At 50.1% G+C, this 15,146-nt stretch overlaps 1 protein-coding gene across 9 annotated transcripts in view; it reads right to left on the reverse strand.

Annotated features, from left to right (window-relative positions):
* TSPAN9 (tetraspanin 9) overlaps positions 1-15,146 on the reverse strand; it is a 206,202-nt gene that overhangs the window by 84,647 nt on the left and 106,409 nt on the right. The window contains exon 1 of one of the 9 annotated variants that reach the window (XM_053555265.1): positions 427-458. The exons of the other annotated variants lie outside the window; for them this stretch is intronic. The gene's annotated coding sequence lies outside the window, so the exon portion shown is untranslated. Of the gene's footprint in view, positions 1-426; positions 459-15,146 lie in introns of those variants that run through there. 9 annotated transcript variants of the gene reach the window in all.

The raw sequence follows: 15,146 nt of genomic DNA on the forward strand, positions 1-15,146 counted from the left end.
TGGGTCTCACCCTCCCCATTGTGGGTGAGCCGAGCCTTTCAGAAGAGAAACAAGGACAGTGAGCACAGGTGGCTGCACCTCTGCCTCCAACTCCTGGTCAGTGGCAGGCTCGCACAAACTCCCCAAGGTTGAGTGTCACGTCTCAAAGCCCAAGAGCAAAGCTGCTCCTGGCTGTGGTCAGCCTGTATCAGAGGCCACTCCTGACCCCTGAGGAAACATGACTGTGCGGAACCCCTTGGTCACACTCCACCTGGGAAAGGTAAGCACAGTGCTTGGACCTTGAACAGGCCAGTTAGCTCAGCCTTGAGGAAACAGGCTCAGCCAGCCATAATGCTCCTGCCCCAGCCAGAAGTACTAAAAATGAGACTTCTAGACCACGAGGAACCAGGCCGGGGGTGTGGATGGACTGCAACAAAGTCAACCTACCCCAGAATCAGCTCACACCGCATGCCCTGGTAACTGTGCATCAGCTGGGCCAGTTCTGTAAGGGTGGACAGCACAGGCCCAGATGCCGTCAGTGACCCCCGTCCATACCTGCTGTCCAACCCAACCACAGCCAATAAAGCTCAGGCAAAATAATGCAGTGGAAATGCTCTGGGATTTGGGACTAGATGGACTGTGTCCAAATCGCACCTGGGATGAGGCACCCAACCGCTAGATAACCTAGAACCAGCATTTAACTGTTCTGTTTCTCTGCCTTATAAAATGGAGATAATACACACCTTCCCCAGAAGTATGCAAGAGAGAGCGAGAGAGAGATTAAAGATTATGAATGTAATACACACAACACCAAGTCTGGAACATAGAAAATGTCCACTACAATGAGGCACTATTAGCATTATCAGCCACAATAATTATTATAGTAAACAGGGCCCCAGTCCCTGTCTAGCTACAGTGCAGCTGAACAGAGAAAGAAATAAGATAGTTCATGACTGATCCATAACGCTCTGTAGCTCAGATTCTATGGGCAAATGCCATATTTTCCCTCCTCTAGGAGGCCCTCGGTTTCGGGGCATCTTCACTTCTGTCCAGCACTCTTGTATTGCCTGTCCCATCCATTCCAGTGCCACTGCATGCTGATGTCACCTAATGTTTGCCCTGTCCTCTGAGCCCCAAGCACAGATACCCAACTCGGGCTTGTCACCCCCACTGGCTGTTTCACAAGTGGCTCCAATTTCATATGCCCCAGAGGGACTGACCTTGCCCCAGACCTGCTCCCCTGGCACACCCTTCTCTTCTCAACAAAAGGCCCAAACTCCCACCCTATGGCTTAAGCCAGAAGCCCCAGATCTATCCTTGACTACCAGGTGTCATTTGCTGCCACCTCCAAGCAAACCCAAGTCCTAGCTGCCAAACACCCCACCTCATTGCCCTGCAGGCACAGTCCTCAAACAGCCCTGCATCCCACTCACCTGGAGTTCCACAGTAGCCTCCATGAAGCTTCCCACTCCTGTGCCCCCCCAAGTCCCCCCCCCAGCCAGGAGCACCAGCGTGCTCTTCCTACTCACAGCCCCTCCCACCTTGACCCCTTCAGCGGCTTCCCATTTTACTTAGATTACAATGTGTGTGTGTGTGTGTGTGTGTGTGTGTGTGTGCATGCGCACGCATGCATGTTTGCTATTCTACTTTCTGGGTATAATCCAAATCCTCAAAGCAACCTGGGGGACAGCATGACCAGCCCCTACCTACCTCTCCAGCCCTGGCCCAGCCGTTCACTTCTGTCTCTCAAGCATTGTACCCAGCCATGACCTCTCTGAGCACCATCCCTCCTCGGAGCCTGCACCCATCAGCTCCCTCTGCCTGGACACTCTTCCCCAGCATGCTGCCTGGATTAGCTCTGCTCATCCCTGAGCTCTCGTGAATTCTTAAACAAGGTCTTTTCTGGTTTTCTGGCTGCCTCCTCCCAACATCAAAATTAAAGACCCTCCTTCTCAATAAATATTCTCACAGCACCCATCCTAGTGTGGAAGTACATGTTTCACATTTCTCTAAGTGGCAATTTACCATCTAAAACCCCAGAACAGTATACAGTGGGTTTGTTTTTCCAAGAACCTATACCCAGCACCCAGAACTGTGCCTGACCTACAGTGGGAATGCCCAAGAAATAACCTGAGGAGCAGATGAACAGGAGTTCAAAGGAGGGTGTGCTGCCCTGCAGGCCAGGGTCGTGGGGAAGGACTCCCTGGGCCTTCCTCGGGTCACCTAGGGAACAAGGCCTCAGGATGCTAACTTATCACCTGTGCAACCTCTAGTTCTATACCTACAAAGTAAGGAGTTAGACTAGTTGGTTCTCTGAGGTTCCTTCAAGCCTTGAAATTGCTGCCCTGTGAAACAGGAGCTGACTTAAGTCCCAGCAGGTGAGCAGGACTACACAGGCAAAGGAGAAAAAAGAGTGCCTTGGCCAAGCCAAAGGCAACAGAGGGCCCAGGACATCTGGGATGTGCCCACACTCAACTGGACCACAGCTGTGCAGAAAGTGAAGCTGAAGGGGAGGGAGGGCTGGATGCCAGTTAAAATCTGTGTAGGAGCTTCCCCATCCCACGCCTCCTGTCGACTCCAACCCCCCACCCTTTCTTGGCCTACACTCCCACCAAAATGTACCCATATCAAATTCTGCCTTACCTCCTGGCCTCTGCACTGGCTGCCCCTCTGCCCGCCCCTTACCCTGGCCTTCGGAATGGCTAACGTCAACATCCATCACTATCAGCCTTGCTACCACCTCTTCCACCATGTCTCCTGAAGACACTAGGTTAATCCTCGCGTTCATCCCACCATGATGTTACCCATTCCCTGAACTCTCTCCCCTATCCCAAACCATGAGTTCTTTGAGGGCAAGGACTACGTCCCTCATCCTTGTCTTCCAGACACTGGCACGGCGCCTAGTACGTTGGTGCTCTAAAGTCACTGCTAGACACATGAGTGGCAGCAGTAAGGACCTCTGTAGGTGTTCTAAGAAAGGTGAAAGCAACTCTGTAGAAAAGTCAGCTTTGGCAGGGAACATGGAGGCTTTATGCAAAAGGCAAGAACTGCCACTTCTGGAGGATAATACTCTCCTCTTTGAGCAGACGGGGCAGCAGAGGGTGGGCCTGGGAGCACAGGCTAGGGGCCCACCCACCCAGGGTCTCAAACCCTTTTACCCAGGAAAGTCCTATACCAGCCTCATCTTTTATCCTAAGACCAATCAGCAGCCTTGTCAGGTACACAGAAGGGCCTATTGTGCGAGGCACTGTGCTGGACAGACAGATGTACCTGTACCTACATGTATGCACACCCTGGGTTGTGTGCTTCTGAGAAACAGGAGAGAAAGTCAGCATTTGTTATTAGTACTTATCAAAGAGGGCAGGTGGCTGAGGGGAGGATGAGATAAGGCAGACCGCTGGGCACAGAAAAGAGGGATGAAGCCAGAGGTTTATTGCCGTGCACCAGTGGAAATATACTGACCCAGCAAATCCAATATTCCTAAACTACTCCACGGAGGGTGCTGACTGGCCAGTTGGGACAACACTCTCTGACCCAGCGTCCAGCCTGCCTGTGTAACTAGGACCCCTCTGCTGATTGCAGCAGCTGCTGCCTACTGCCACCTTCATCCCTCTCACCTTCCACTAAGCCTGGCAGTGAGGGGGCTGGTGCTGGAACCACTGCCAGGAAGGGCAGTGTGTGAGCACGCATGGAGATGCTCTAAAGTGAGGATGGAGAAGGACCAGGACCACAAAAGTTCCCCCCAAACTAAGAATCCCTCTTCTTGTCCTGAACCTCTTTTGGGTGCTGATTTTACCCTGCATTGTATCAAGGTTATTTGCATAAATGTCTTGTCTTTGTGTAAGATTCTGGCGGCTTCAGAGCAGAGAAGTCCACGTGTGTTCTCTGCTAACTGACAGACTGAGAAGTATCAGGATTGGAGTGGGGAGGGTAGGTGGAGTGCAAATTTGGGCATTAAGTCACGCTTGTGGTCTCTGAATCTCTATTGGCTGCTCTGGAAAGGGAGGCAGGAGCAGCAGCCAGTGCCGCCTCTTCCCTCCTGCCACCTCTGGCTGGTTGTCATCCATGGAACTAAGTCATCCAAAGCACTTCCAGCTGAAGGGGCCTCCTAAAGGCATCCTGCCTACCTCACACTTTAATCAGCTCTCTGGGCTACCAAAACTCCAGGAAGTTCTTTCAAAGTCTCCCAGCAGAGACACATTCCTGTTGTAATGCAATCATACATGACATTTGCCCAACCACATGTCACCAACCCACATGTCCTCAACACACACCTGGAACACCGACAGCACAGCGCACGCATGCAGGTGCACACACACACACACACAACCCTGGAGGTAGAGGCATGTGTTCCCCACCACAGCTCCCTCCTCATGATGCCTCCAGCCTGCCAGTCTCCAGGCCAGGCTCCCTGCCCCCATGTCCTCTCCTTAGTCATCCTGCCACATGCTGCCACCACTATCGGTCCAAGGCAGAAGCTGAGACATGCTACCCTGCCCCTCACCAACTCCAAATCTTCCCTAGCTCTGTAGGATTTAAACACAAATACTCAGGCTGGTTATTCAGGACCTTCCACATGGCCTTCTTTCCCATGAATCCCTGACCCGAGCCCTCCACGTCCAGTAATCTGCGCTCCTTGCAGCTCACCCCCACTTCTGTGCCCCCAGGCACAGCCTCTGCTTCCCAGGGCTCCCCATCTCTCTCTGCCTCAAGCAGATATTTGAAGGGCACATTGTCCAAAGAAGATCCCCCCAAACTAAGAGGCCCTCTTCTTATCCTGAACTCCTCCTCTGGACACTAATTTTCCTTGTGTTGTATCATGGTTATTTGCATAAATGTCTTTTCTTTGAATAAGACAAGATGCTCCAGTGGGGACAAGCTCACCTGTGCTCCTCTTGCAGCAACCAGCCCAGCTCAATACATGGTGGACACTTAAGAAATGTGAAGGGACACTAACTGAGCCAGTCCCACAACGCACAGAGCCCCCAAGCTTTACCCCCACGTAAATGCACACTCACCTCACCCGGGTATCAGACAGCCCCAATACCACCTTCAGCCTTCACCTTGATGGATCACCACCATTTATCCTCTGCTCCAGAGGCTCTCTCTGGGGTCACCCACCAGATTTGGCCATTTACCAAAACCACTGGGGAGCTCAGATGTCCAGCCAGGAGCCCAGAGAATGCGGCCAGGCTCCATGAGGCCTAGTGTGTCCGGGTGAATGCATGTCACTCATCCCCCAAGCTCCGGCCCCAAGAGGCACTTCCATGCCCCAGCTGGGCCAGCTGCCAGGGCACACCTGCTCTTCCCCTCCCCCACACTGCTGCCAAAGGAAATGCCAGCCAGACACAGCGGGGACAGGCACTGAACACTGCTGCTGCCCCTCCCTTCCTCCGCCACTCAGGCCTGGGCCGGACAAGCACGCTGGACCACCTGCTGCCCTTCACCAGCACACGTTCCCCTGCAAGGAGACCCATGCTGTGGGAGCCAGGATGCTTGAAGAGCGGGCACCCCATCCCAGCTCTGCAGGACCCATGCAAGAGACTTGCAGCACTCTGAGCACAGGACACATCCGTCAAATGAGTGAATGAATGAGCATGCTTCCATTTCCTTATCCACAAGATGGGGTTAAGTGTGACCGTGACAGACACATGAGGCAGTGTCTGGGAAGCTACTTATCAAACAGAAGCCACCATACTCCAGAACCTTTCATCCACATACACCCCACGCCATCATATTTCCTAGGAATTAAATAAAAGCAAAGGACACTGATGTCTATTACTTAATCACTGCAGAGTTCCTTGGCATCCACCAGGTCCCCACCCCGGGTTTGCCACTGTGGATGTTCCTGGGCAGTGTAACCCTTGAGGAACGCATGCACCATCCACATCTGGGTGAAGAAAAACAAAACAAAAGGGGCAGTAGTAGAAGTGCTCTGAGCATGTGCCAGTGTCCCCAGGTATGGGGCTCACATGGGGTGCCCAGAGGACCAGCCCAGGGAGGGTCCAGCCTATCAGGGAAGGCTTCTTGGAGAAAGTGGGGCATGTCCCGGGCTCACACAGCAGCCTGACAGGAGGACGCAAAGGAGAGAGGCTCACTTGCCTGAATATCATGAGCACAGGCGTGTTAATTGTGATTCTTGCAGCTTTTTCAAGGGGCTTTCATATTTATAATCACATCTGATCCTCACCACACACCCCTGCAAAATAAGCAGAGGACCACAGAGAGGCAAGAATTCATCTAAGCTAGTTAGCAGACCTGGGACAGGAACCTCTGTCTCCTGTCCTACAAGACAGAGAGCCTTCCTGATACCAAGTGAGGTTTTGTCTGGGTCCAGACCTGGACCCTGCTTTTATGTTTGAAGTCGACCCCAACTGAGGCATCCACAAACCTATTCTGCATGCACTGAGGGAAGCAAAGGAAAGTAAGGAAGCATGAGCAAAAAAGAGCTCATGCCTTAGGACTCCCCAGCCAGGAAAAACAGGAGCAGCCCACATCACAGGCCCTTAGGGAAAGGGCCTGTGGCTCCTGGAACACACACCACTGACCCCCAACACCAAATTTCATCATTGCCCCCCATTTAATATCCCTCCTGTGCTTTCTTTAACTTCATACAACAGCATGAATACAAGTGATTTGCTAAATGTAAGCCTCTAAAATCACAGGGGAGATAACAAACCAATGGTGGGCTGGTAAGTATTTAACAGCCAACTCTCCAGGGTGAAAAAGGCTGAGGCAAGAGAATCGCTTAAGCCCAGGAGTTGGAGGTTGCTGTGAGCTGTGTGAGGCCACGGCACTCTACCGAGGGCCATAAAGTGGGACTCTGTCTCTACAAAAAAAAAAAAAAAAAAAAAGCCCCAATTTGTAGTGTTTGCCAATTTTCATGGTGTAAATATTCCCACCACAGCCAATTTCAAGCTACCAATGGTTCAACAACCAGCTGGCAAATTTTCTGATTACTTTCTAAGAGGCTTTCAAGAGCCTGTACAAGTAGGCTCCAGCAAACCACTATAATAAACCTATCTCTCCTCCCTCCAGAAGAAACTCCAAGGCTGGCACAGCAGCTCAGGCCTGGCACTCTGGGAGGCTGAGAGTGGAGGATCACTTGAGTTCAGGAGTTTGAGACCAGTCTTGAGCAAAGCAAGACCTCATCTCTACTAAAAATAGAAAAATTAGCTGAAAATTGTGGTGAGTTCTTATAGTCCCAGCTACTTGAGAGGCTGAGGCAAGAGCATTGCTTGAACCCAGGAGTTTGAGGTTACAGTGAGCTATGATGATGCTACTGAACTCTACCCTGGGCCATAAAGCAAGACTCTGTCTTGGAAAAAAAAAGAAAAAGAAACACCAAGACAAGAAGAAACCTAGAACCATCCTACCCTCTCTTCCCCAGGAATAAAAGTGTCAGATAGGAACAGAGGCTGTCCAAGACACAGGAAAAAGATGGGACAGCCCTGTCTCTAGTCACCTGGGCCTCCCCACATAGAAAGACAACTGAAACTAGCTTTTATACTATAGTGATCCTGTCACTTAGACCAAGTCACTGCTCTGCGCAAAACACTCTGACTTCTCATCTTTCTCTGGGTAAAAGAAAAAGTTCTTATGAGAATCTGTACATACGTACACACACACACACACACACACACACATATAATCCATTCTACTCCAACCACATCATGCATCCTCCCTGCTATGTCTTACATCATAGCCCCTACATTGGCCTTTACCTGGAACGTCCCTCTACTGGACCTCAACACTGCCAACTCTCTCAGCTCCTACAAACCCGTACTCAAAAGTCACGCTCTCAGTGAGGCCTTCCCTGACCATCCCATTTAACACTGTACTCCCCCCAACATACTCAGTCTCTCTACCCTGTTCTGCTTTTTTCATGGCACTTATTCCTAACATATAATTTCTTTTTTATTACATGGATTGTTTACGATATCTCTACACACCAGGATTAAGCTTCATGTGGGCAGGGATTTTGGTGTATTTTAGTCACTGCTGTATTTCCAAAGCCAAGAACATGTTAGGCGCTCAATAAATATTTTTTTACTGAATGAATGAATGAACAACTAGAGCGGGTCTCTGCCAAACCCCTGGGTGCCATCTTGGTTTCCCAAGAGAAGGCAGCTGCAGACTGAGGGAGTCCAGTGGTCAGTCCCTGCCCAGCTGGGACTCAGGATATCTGCAGCATTCTTGCCCTGGCCCTACCACCTGTGATTTGTCACAGCTGTGCCCTCCATCCCAATTCTGCACTTCATTTTTCTTTCTTTGTTTAGGCTGTACATGGCAAACTTTGGGCAGTACCAAGGGCAAATAGGATACCAAGTCTGAAGGCCTCTGAGCTCTACTGTGGGAGGCTTTGAGGTCAGGTTCGAGGCATTCCCTTATAAGGACTAGGAAAGGCAAGCCCTTTGCTGTCCCTCTACACCAGCTATACCTGAACCCCCAGCCCCCACTCCCCAGCTCTGGGGCTAGAAGAAACCCCAAAAGAATGTCCTCCACCCCAGTAGTCAGAGCTCATGCCTTAGGACTCCCCAGCCAGGAAAAACAGGAGCAGCCCACATCACAGGCCCTTAGGGACAGGGCCTGTGGCTCCTGGAACACACACCACTGACCCCCAACACCAAATTTCATCACTGCACTCCATTTAATATCCCTCCTGTGCTTTCTTTGACTTCATACAACAGCATGAACAGCAGAGCCCCAAGCCCAGGCGGCTGCCCCACCATGCCTCAAGCGGGCTCCCTACACGCAAAGCAGCCAGCTCATACTGCTATTTTAAGCTCTGCAGGCCCAGCTGTAGCACGTAGCCACAGCAGGCTGGTGGCCCGGGTTGGAGGTAGGGAAGCAAACTCACTAAGGAGCGCTGACCTAGGGGCACTGGTCATCCCCCTTCACACTAGCCCTTCTCCATAGGGACCGGAAACTCCCAGCCCACACCCTCAAATTCACCAGCCACAGGGAACATGAGTCAGGAGCTGCACTGGGCATGTCCAGATTCCATGTGTGACTATGACCCCTGAGTTCGCAGCAAAATGACTTCCAGCCCCACCCTGCCACCCCCAAGAAATTCCAACAAAGCTAGAGCAAGCACAGTACCCATCTTCCAGGTCCTGACAATATGAGACAAACAACAAAAATACAGACTGAAGACAGGCCTTAACCTTCTACCATCTGAGAATGGCTCATCCACTGAGTCCCCCCACCCCCCGGGACTGTGCACAGCACTAGGCACACAGCCACACTCAACAATACTAACTAAATGGCATTTCTAAATGCATTCTAAAAACAAACTTGATGGAAGCCGTCTAGGGACAGCTTAGACTGCTATTATCATTAGCATCATTATCTACACTTCTACTGACCTCACTGGACACCAAAACTGAGAATAAAGACTACAGAACCAGGAACCAATGGAGTTTAGTAGCAAAACAGGGGGCCATCCAGGAAGGAAGTCTGCTACTGACAACCCCAGGGGCACAGTTACGCTGTATTCTCTCTGACCCCCACCCCTTTAGTTGTGCAACATGGTGGCCCCATTCTGATCCATCAGCCAGGCCACCAGGACTTGGAGTGAAGAAGGGAAGTGCAGAACAGGAGCCTCAGGTGCAAGCCACTCCCGCCCCCAGTCCATGCTACAGGGCATCAGCAAAACTACCCAGGGCAGGACAGGTCACACAGGCCTGGAGCTCCCAGAAGCTAACTGCTCAGTTTAAGCAACATCAGCACCAGGGAAAAAGGAAAAGAGATCCAGGAGGTGCCGTAATTGGGGAGCTCTGGAACCTGTTTCCTCACTACCCTTCTGCCTCAAGACCAAACCAGCCACCCACACCTTAAAGAGACAGATTCACCACCTGTGTTGAGGGGAGCCAGGGTATTCCTTGGATTTTCTTACTAGAGGAAGATCTCAGAAGCTATGGGCCTTTGGGGATCATTTGGTCCACTCTTCTCTTCCCCTCCCCTTCCTTGCCTTCAATCAATCTAGACAGACTCTTCTGAACATTTCTGTCCTAACTGTGAAAGCAATGAAAACAGGCTGCATCTACAGAAAAATGTATGCTGTTCAAAGGGATTTCATGGACGTGACCCTCATAAAAATCTTAGGAAGTACCTGCAACGGATGTCGTTGCACCTGACTTCCAAGGTGAAGTGACTTGCACGTGAGGTCAGTCACTGAGCAGACTGCAATCCAGGTCTGTAGACTTCTGGACCAGCGCTCTTTCCAAAATGCTGAGTTCCTTCCAAAACAGTATTTCTCCAAGTGGCTTCCAAAGCCACCTACTTCAGAATCCTTGGTATCTGGTAAGAAATGCATATTCCTGGATCCACTCTGGCCTCACTGATTTGGAGTATCTGGAGGTAGGACCTTGATAACCTGCTGTGAATGCTCTCCAGAGGACTCTAAACATGCTTCCCTTTGAGAGCTGCTGCTTAGAAGGCTGGGGATTAGATCTAACTGGCTCTTCCTTTCACTAACCAAGCAGCAACCAAAGTCCCACAACCTCCAGCAAATCTTCCACAACTAGAGCTTCTCTGAGTACAAGACCCCATTGGTGTCCTTTGGTTCACCTCCTAAAGTTACATTCACATATGATCACCGAAGTGACCCTGAGATGTTACTGTCAAGAACCTGAAGTCACACCAGCTGGGGAGGCAATCCTGGCAAAATCTCCCCTCCTCACTTTAAGAAGGGACAAATCTGCCAAAATCCCTCTGCTCACCCCCAGCCCATACTCCCCGACATGTCTAATGAACAGGGAGAAACTGTGAGAAGGGAAAGAAGAATAATACGATGGGGTCACTGCAGGGCTGCCTTCTTTACGGCACTCCGGGGCTCCGCTCCTCTGGAAGCTTTCTCTGAGGCCTGGCCAATGCAGTTGCTCCCTCTTGCACTTATGTATCACCATCAAGACAGGCTTCTGCCTTTGATGGTTCTCTTTCAGATGTGCTCTAACCCCAGCAAAGCTGAAAAGCAGATCCCAAATATTCCCAACCTCAGTCCCCAAGACAGCTTTCACCCTGCCCCTATCATCTGCCTCTGACCGCCTTGTGCTGACCCTGTCTCCACTATTCTGTCTCGGACTCAGCTCCTGGCTAGCTGCTGCCACCACAGGGAGGGCAGTGTAGCTGGCCGGCCAGCTCTTCACCAGCCTGCCCCAATTCTAGGCTTCAATTAGCTTCCCTTCCATTGATGTGGGAGGCTCCTTGGGCTGATGGCCCAGTTACAGATCCCCACTCCTCTCAGCCCCAACACATGCCTCCCTCTCACTCTCCCCATCTCACTGCCCCTCGATCACGCAGCCTCACTGACTCGGCCTGGGTAGCCCAAGTGGCCGTATCTTTGCAAATGGACCACCACTGTAAGAAAATGGGCAATAGTTGTGTTTCTGCTGGGTCCCCTCTAATGTGCCCCACATCCTAGTCCTGTGCCAGTTACTCAACAAGCACTGCGGGGTGAATGAATGAACCCATGAGTGGAAGAAGAAATCCACTCCAGGCAACAGTTCTGCTGGTATCTAGTGCAAGCAATAAAAAGGGAAGGAGAGGAAAGGCAATCGCATGGAGGGAAAGTGAAAAAGAAAAAGAGCTCACTCACATAACAACAAGAACAAGGCCATCAGTTCAGAGGACCGCCAGCCCGGGGGGCCCTGGGAGGGACGCAGCAATAGCGTTCCCACACCCAACCCCTTTGGCCCCCACCTCTGTCAATAACCGGAATTGCAAATCAGCAGTTTCTTCATTCCATGAGAAGAGCATCTCCAGAGCAGAAAGCGGGTCTGACCTGGATGAATTAATTGAGTGATTAACTTCCCTAATCTGCTCTCTCCCAGCTCACCTTTCAGAAAGGGATAGCAGCAACCCAGAGAAGGCTTACAAGGGGCTGGGTAATCGGGGGGTGGGGGTGGGGGGGAGGCCTTCTGTCCCCAGGATCCCACAGACTTCTCCACCAGCCTGAAGTCACCAGAAATCCCATATCACACACAGTCCCTCAAAAACCTCAAAGCCCCCTCATGACCCTCCAAGACACACAGGCCTCCAGCACGCAAACACAGCACACAACACAAACACAAACACACATGCACGCACCAACCACGGCAACACCTCTCAATCAGCTTCTGGCTGTGGCTCCAGTTTGGAGCTCAGGCACCCATAGGAAATCTCAGATGGCCCATCTGATACAGCAGAGGATCAGGCAGGGGCAGGTGGAATGAATTTGGAGAAAAGACTAAAGCAAATCACAGAAGGTGGGAGGCAATACAGGGTAACAGGAAGGTCACCAGGGAAGAGGACAGAAGACCCTATTTGAGTCCCCCTTCTGTCTCTTGGGGACTATATGACTTTGGACTAGATATACTTTAAGCCCAACTGCAAAATGAGCATAAAGTCTACCTCCCTTCTGGGCTGTCCTAGGATGGAAGGAACTCCCTAGGAATAACACACTTAAGTCTCATCTGTTCGCCTCTGCAGAAAGCCCCTGAGGAATGCCTTGCACACAGAGCTATCCACACTCTGCTGAAGCACCGCCAGGCCATGGGCTCACCAAGTAGCCTTGCTGTCACTTCTCAGCGATCACTACCATAGAGCTCTTCCTTAGGACTCTGAGCCCCCACCAGCCAGCCTCACTTTCTGCCTGAGAAATGTGGAAAAGGTAGTGGGAAGACACTGGTCAAATCAGTCCTATAAGTAGTCACAGCCCAGCTCTGCCCCTTGACAAGTCACTCCACTTCTCTACACTTGAGTTTCCCCATATGAATAACAAGTACAGTAAATGTCCCAAAATGCTCGGAGTTGATGATCTATGCACAGTGCCTGATTCAGCGCCTGGCACACGCTACACTTAATGCACAGTAGATGATATTTCTTTTAATTACAACCATCATCCTTACTCTAGCTAATGGAATTAGTTTGTCCCTCAGGAGTAGTAAAGCAGAGGCCTAATTCCTCTCCCAGGTGCCAACCCCTTACACATAAGAAAATGGTATCATGAGGGGCGGCGCCTGTGGCTCAGTGAGTAGGGCGCCGGCCCCATATGCCGAGGGTGGCGGGTTCAAACCCAGCCCTGGCCAAACTGCAACAACAACAACAACAACAAAAAAAAAAGAGTAAAAAAAAAAGAAGATGGTATCATGAAAAAAAAAAAAAAGAAAGAAGAAGATGGTATCATGTGCCCCTGAGTCTTCTCTTCCCCAAGCAGACATTCCCACCTCCTGCCATGACTCCTGCCACAGCTGACAGATCCTCTGCCCCTTGCCCACTCTCATCCTCACCTCTCCTGATCTGCCAGTGCCCTCCCTAAAATGCAGTGTCCTGAACTAATCTCCCCAATGCAGTAGCTCCAGCTCCCACCTAAGCATCTGGCACATAGTAGGTGCACAAAATAATAGATTATCAAATTCACAAATCAGGGCTCTGCTTATAACTTTAGTATGAAAAATAATCCTCTGTTAACCTAACCTCTGTGTCTCAAATTAAGATCAAATTTATTTCAGAAAGATGATGCTGAGAGTCTAACTGATAGGGATCTTTGTTTTTGGTTGACAGACACTTACTTTGGCGGCATTGGTGATGATAAAGAAGGAGAAAATCTAATTTCAAGAAATAAAGAATCTGAGTTTTAACAGATGTGTGACTATGACCCAAATGAATTAATGCTAATTGTTTCCATTTGCTTTAATCTGTAGTGATTCCCAAAGACCTGTGCTTTTCAAACTGCAGGTTGTAACCCATTATTAGGTTATAAAATCAGCTGAGTGGGGCAGAAGAGTATTTTTTTAAAAATAAGACAGAAAATACCAGTATGCATCACACACAATAAAGGTTAAGTATCATTTCATGAAAACTTCTTTTTCAGGTATAGCTGGGGGTAGTAGTGTACAAGTATGTATGTATGCACTAAATCACAAAGTTTGAAAAACATGCACTGGATCTTTAATGGTAACATGAAAAGAATATAGGGGTCTCAGAACACAGGTTGACCGCCCATGAGAATATGTACTGTTTAGGCATAAAATTCAGAACTAGTTACTTTCTGCAGGGATCCACACCTGATCAGGAAGGTTTACCCAGCTGCAGGAAATACACTTGGACTCACTCTCCAAGATGGAAATGTGTCAAAAAGCTAAGTGCACCATGAAAAGAGACAGAGCACATCTTGTCAATGTAGAAATGTCTTCCTGAGTCAGCTGATCCATCATGCGGGCAAAACTCTGGCTAACAATCTGGACTTAAGGTGCTAGCCTGCAAAATTGGGAGAATGATACCCAAAATTTTCAATGAACAATATATAATGATGAACACTTGGTTCCTCTATTCATTGCTTGATTGCAGAAACAAATCAAAGTTGGTTTTAAAACATGCATGTAGTACAGAACTATACCTTCCTAACCTATTAAATCAGAGAAACCAATTCTAAATTGAGCCAATATTTCATCCATTACAAATTCTATCCAGCTGTCTGCCTCATGAATCTGAAGTAGACACCACCTCCCACTGGTTCTCCACAACAGAAGGAAAACATCATGCCCTCATGCGTCTCAAGGCTCTGTGCAGGGAGGATGACGGCCTCATCTCTTGTTTCATTTAGGGCAGAATGAGAGGAATGGGTTTTAAATGCAACAGGAAGCCTACAGAAGAGAGTGCTGTTAAAGACGGGAACAGATGACTGAAGCAGGTGCTAGCTACCACCATGGACTGGCTGCACCCCACCCCACCTGGAGTCAGAACTGGGCCAAGTGTCAGGGAGTGTAATGCGCCCAGCACAGCAGCAGCATGGTCCCTTCCTTCCTAGATGACTTTGGGAGGTGCCTTCCTGTCTGTGGCATCCATGGTTCCAGGATGAGGCAGGATGAGGATGTGGGGTTGCCACAAACAATCAGCCCTCCCCCTGGGGCCCCACGGCCTATTTCCAGCTCCTGATTGTTCCTATCTGTGCCAACGTCCTCTGAGGAATCCAGGGCACCCGGGGCCCCACATTGTTCAGATCACACACTCCTCTTCAGAAAAAGCTGCTGAATAACTCTCATTCCTCCAAGCTCCCAGGAGAAACCACATCAGAGGTTGAGGAACCAGATCCATGCGTGTGATGGGGACAGAGGACAGGCAGGAGCCACAGGGTGTCTCCACCATTGTCCATCAGATCCCTGCAGTGGACACACAGATGTGCC

Source organism: Nycticebus coucang, chromosome 12, assembly GCF_027406575.1.
Source record: "Nycticebus coucang isolate mNycCou1 chromosome 12, mNycCou1.pri, whole genome shotgun sequence".
Classification (NCBI taxonomy): domain Eukaryota; kingdom Metazoa; phylum Chordata; class Mammalia; order Primates; family Lorisidae; genus Nycticebus; species Nycticebus coucang.